Genomic DNA, 5,937 nt, shown 5'->3' with positions numbered 1-5,937 from the left:
TTCCATATTTCTTACTACACAGCTCAGCACTCATCTGAGATGCATAGAGAAAGAGAGAGCTGGGAGAGAGTCTCTCTGGGGAGAGAGACAAAGCCTATTTCAACCATGCAATAACCTGTCCAATGTTGGATTCTGGAACTTGACATGCTGCACAATATTTTGTTTTTTGGCTTGGCTACTTGTTGAAGTTGAAGTTGTGTCTATCTGTAGCAGGCGTGAGGGCGAGCAGATTCTGCCCATATATGGTCATATATATACCCAACGTCAGCCCAAATCAACATTGTTCTGTTTTACGTGACATGCCCATATATGGAGATCCCAACATCAGCACTAATCGCCGTTCCTAGGCCACAGCTTCTGTTGTCTGCAGTGGTTGAAGAAACTCACATTTTGTACTTGACAGTCCTGACAGTTTTCTGAAAAAGCTATGTTTCTATGTCAGTGGTTCTTCGATTTTAATGAGCTTGTAGATCTGCTATTTTTCAATAGCTAACACCAAAAGGGGTTCCCGCTTAAGTATAAGTAGCCTACCAATAATACAATGTAGAAATACTAAATAAAAGTCTGGTATTCAAAAGTATGTACTTGAGTACATACTTTTGAATACCATACGTTAAAAAGTACTGAAAACAAAAGTACTCATTTTGCAGAATGTCCCATTTCACATGTTTCCAGCTTTACAAGCTCACGAATCAACTTGTGAGCTTGTACAAAGTGTATAATAGGTCTGAAGTGGTTAATGTATGTTCGTAATAATATTTGATATAAGTACTGCGACCGGCTGGGTAGGTACTGTATGTATGTCGGTGTACTCAACTGGCCAATAAGGGATCGGCTGGGTATGTATACATATGTATGTCGGTGTACTCCACCGGCCAATAAGGGATCGGCTGGGTAGGTATGTATGTCGGTGTACTGCCAATAGGGGTCCACCATTCTTGGTGACGTAACTAATGTATGTTTCAAGGTTGTATATACTGTAAATGGTGTAAAAATACGCCATGTGGCCTACTTGTGCACAAGAACGCTCAAGTACTCTGCGCGCGCGTGTGTGTGCGTGTGTCCGTCCTCCATCAGCCAATAAGGGACCACCATTCTTGTTGACGTTTCAAGGTTGGTATAAGGTCAATAACGGCTCTAAAGGATTTAGAATAGCAGAGAGCTCTAGGACTTTGAGCAGCAGTCGTACCCAGACTGACAGCAGAGAGCTTTAGGACTCAGAGCAGCAGTCGTACCAAGACAGACAGCAGAGAGCTCTATAGGGACTCTGAGAAGCAGTCGTACCCAGACAGAGAGGTCTATAGGGACTCGGAGAAGCAGTCGTACCCAGACAGCAGCAGAGAGCTTTACAGTCGTACAAGCAGTGGTGAGCACACCATTTTAGTTTTTGAGTGGTGCAACCACTCCCTTACGGAGCTATGTGTGTGGCTGGGTGGCCGGCTGGGTGTCTGGGTATGAGCACGGAAACAGCATGGTTGTTTTTCACCACCGGGCAGCATGCCGGAACCGGCCCGGCCCCCTGGGAGTGTTCCTGGGGGTCTGGAACTCCATTCACCACTCACTTCACATGGGTGTGATTTTTTATTATAACATTAAATGACAATATTAATATTTAAAATCTACAAATTAACTAGTAACTAAAGTTTTCAAGTAATTGTAATGGAGTAAATATAGTACAATATTTTTGAGTAGAAAGTATACAATTGGAAATATTCCAGTACAGTAGAAGTACCTCAAAATTCTACTACTTCTACTCTAACCAACCCTAAACAGAGGGAGGGCGAAATCCATTTCACCCGACAGCCCGGTCGGTCAGTGCCCTTACTGCCTAAACAGTAAACACATTCACAACTGTGAGTTGCCAATTGTATAGGGTACAGGTTAGGCACCTCAAAGATGGCAGCTACAGTATCGAATCAATTATAAGTCCATTGGAAACAACCTTTTGATTAGACGCCCACTCCTAAAATGTTCAAGCTATACCGTTGCTAAAAGAGAGCTGAAAGAGATATAAACATTTGCACAGGCAATAATTAATGACATTTATCTTGCAGTCTAAACACGTAATGTACAAGTGAACAGACTACAGATAATTGTTTTCCACTACTAGATTCCTTTTGATGAATGTCTCATTATAATCTGAAGATGATGGATGTGAATTGAATAAAGGCATGGCCTGTGTATTGTGTATGCTTTGAGAGAATGAAAGTAGTGTGGTCCTCTCAATCCTCTTTGCACAGCGAGGTGTGCCGCTTTGGAGTGAAAGGTTTTAATGGGCTTTAGTTGGTATTATTTTCTCTGTTATGACAGCTTGATTGGGCTCACAGTCTGCGTTCATTGCCGTGCCGTTTGAGTGCATCTCTTTTTGCGTCTTTTCCACACAGTGCTTGTGTTGTTATGGTAATTTCTATGCTGTTGATTGCATCTAGCTGGCTGCTCCATTTGGGCCATGTCTGTGAAAGGTGCAAAACATAATAATCATAATGAACACATCAGAGCAATGCCTGATCAATAAATGAGATGGCATGAGATGAGATGAGATAAGATAAACCTTTGATCCAGAGGACAATTCACGTGTCATTAACCGCAGTAAGAATGAAACACAGGAATGGTAGGTAAGAGTACAAGTCAAGAACCAAACCAGAGATCGATGAACTAGAAAAGTTCTAGAAAAATATCATTATAATTATAATTTATATTTTATGAATCTTAGCGCATCAAAGCTCATCTTCCTGAAGCCTAATTCATGCTTCATGCGGACTGCTCAGTGCCACTCTAACCACGGCATGACATTTGTGGAGACATGAGTGCGGCCCACAACGCCAAGACTGCACAGACCGCAAGAAGCATGAATAACCAGGCTTAAGGTTTTCCATTCCTCAACTCAACTCAACTTTATTTATATAGCACATTTTACATGACCAGGTCAACCAAAGTGCTGTACAGGTTCAGAAACAAAAACAATACAATATAAACCGGCATTTAAAACATGAAAGCAAAGATTTAAAAGTTATGATGGACTGGGCAGCTCTGATGTGAAAAGGCAAAGTGTTCCAGAGCCTGGGGGCAGCCGCCGCGAAGGCTCGATCACCCTTGGATCTTTTGTTGGTCACTATCACATCTAGTTTGAGCTGGTCGGCCGACCTCAAAGCCCTAAGTGGGTTGTAATTTGAAATAACTGATTACAGTATGTCGTTGTGACCTCGACCTTGACCGCTGACCATTGCTGATCATTCCTCCAGGTTTCAAGAAAATCCGGCCATCTGGTCATTCATCCAGTTATTTTACAAACATACAACCAGACAGACAAACAAATGGTGCAAAAACGTTACGCCAGTCCAACTCCATTGGCATACGTACCGTAACGTTATTTTTCTTTCAATCAGTAGGTAGCACAAAAGGTAATTCAGTAGAATGAAGATAACCAACCTTTTAAACTCTGACTGACCCTTCTATGTATATCTCTGTACATCATGACCACAGCTGGAGCTCTGGGCTCAACCATGTGATCCAGGTCACTGCACCATTTCCATGCTCTGTCATCCATGTACAAGTATTAACATGGTTAACCACTTGAACCCCAGCATGCCTATTCTGGGGAGAATCTTGTGAGCTTGAAGAGTGGATATTTTAGGCAAAGACAGACGGAAAAGCGGCCAAAGTAGGGTACAGTTCAAGTCCATGCAGTTCAAGAGGGTTTAAGTGGTTAATAGTGTGGTGCTGCTATCACTTTGTGTAAACTCACACCTTACGACATACAACAGGCTGCTTCACTAAATTAATAGGGATCTTTTTCATAAAGAGTAATTTGCCGCCTTTGTGGTCAGAACTTGCTGACAACAAGACAATAGAGCTACAGAAATGCAGAACATTTGACAATTTACGCTGACAAGTTGTCGTTGAGTGTTTGCAGTTTAACCCAGGACAAGGGCGAGTGCTCAATGTGATTTTATTGCCAGTGGGCAATGAAAATCTAGCCTGGGTAAACCCACTCCCCCTGCTAATGAAAATCACTGCAAGGTCCACGTTACTTCCTCTTTGGTTTGCTTGCCTTAGTGTAAGAAACACAAGTCATGCAACAGGCTTGCCAGCTGACTTTTCCATTCAACTCTTTTGAATTTGAAGCAGATCGAGCAGCCTGCAGTTCAGGGATTTTTTAAATCCCTATTTATACTTCAAATCAATATACCTATCGACAAGCTCACAATGTTGTGAGCTTATTAATAGATATTTAAACGTTTTGATTTTTTTTCTTTTTCTTTTTAAATGTCAACAATTATGATGGCATGCACCAAATAGGGAAGCCTGGTTGACACAAGTTAATTGAAGAATGTAGCTGTTGTAAGTGGACCTCTTATTGCTACCCACCTTGTTAAAATGAATTTGTCCTCAAACAGCAATAGTCTAATAGTGGGCACTCTGCCACCATATTCTGTAAAGGTAAACTGTCTTTGTGGGTGCTTTTATTCCTGAATCCCCTTGCCCTGTGTTATTGTGCAGCGCATACCAATCTATGATCTGTGTGACGCTGCCTGCTGTATACCTGCATGCACGTACTGTATATCTCTCAGAATCCCATGGCTATATGCATTTCTGTGTGTAATTGGGGCTCATGACCATATCACCTCAGGTACCGAAGGGGAGTATAGTTACCATCTGGTCAACACAGGGGGACTGTTGGCCACCCAGAGCAACTCGGACCCAACAGGTCGTCCGTCTGACATCTCCAACTCATCTCCAACCCACCTAACGGTGGATAATGAGGGGCAGACAGCTGGCCTGTGGACCCCGTGTGGTCACATGCTCCCCCCAGGAAAACTGTCAAAAACCAAGCTTTTAACCCAGCGCAAGCAGTTCTAGGGTAGTATATAAACTTTGACTGGCCCATGTCCAAATATGCATTTTAAAGCGTTATTTTAAAAGCTTACTTAGCAGTCTTTTGTTTCTTATAATTTTTATCCCACGATTTTGCAACCCATTTTTTCACCCAGTGTCAATTATCTAATGTAATCCTGGGCGCTACACTTCCTCTGCCAACCTGGGGGGGCAGCGGACTGACCTCATGCGTCCTTCTATGCATGAGGAGTCCAAGCTGCTTCTTTTCACCTGAAAGGGGAGAGTTTCCCCGGCCGGACGTAGCGTGTGGAAGCCTCCAAGGAACACGTTATTCCGACCAGTTCCTTTCTCCTCCTGGCCAGGGGGGAGGTAGTTTAGAGACCAGGATTACTGCATGTTTTTGTGAAGGTCCCTACCCTAGGGGGCACGGGGAGAACATGCAAACTCCACACAGAAAGGCCCTTTCGCCTTACTTTGCAGTCTTGCTATTTGGCATTTGTTTTACGCATCTACCGGCCTATTGGAGTTAATTTGTCTAATACAGTGGTTTTCAAATCAAGGCCCATTATTTAATTGGCATTTGAGCCGCGCCACGGACCACCGTTTGATGAGATTTAGCCTCTCAGACCAAAGACTAAGCATATTTGTTGTCGTTGAATGAGATTTTGTCCACAACTCCATGCTGTATTGATGTTGGTAGTACCATAGGAGAGAACAGGCAGGCGTTGATGAAAATAACAATTATTCTACATTCTCTAATTTTGTAGACTTCTTGTAAATTAAGTACCTAGATGTTTAACAATTTAACTATTGAGAGTGTACTCTGGTCCATTTGGTTTCATTTTACACTGAAGAGATAAAGGGTCCATTTGGTTACCAACTCTCCATTTTACTGGGGACCACTGGTTGAAAACCACTGGTCTAATACGATACTATGCACCAATAATGATGCTTCTAAGTAAAAAGCTATTGTAGGCTTACTTTGCCATCTCTCATAGCCAATCTGGGAGTCAAAAAAGATCTGTGCCATTGCAATAAGTTACCTACAGATGTCAGTGTTTCTGTTTCTAAGGGGAATCGTAGACATTCTGGTCATGATTC

Source organism: Protomyctophum bolini (assembly GCF_963924005.1).
Source record: "Protomyctophum bolini genome assembly, chromosome: 2".
In the NCBI taxonomy this organism is placed as follows: domain Eukaryota; kingdom Metazoa; phylum Chordata; class Actinopteri; order Myctophiformes; family Myctophidae; genus Protomyctophum; species Protomyctophum bolini.
Note: the sequence above shows the minus strand (reverse complement) of the source record.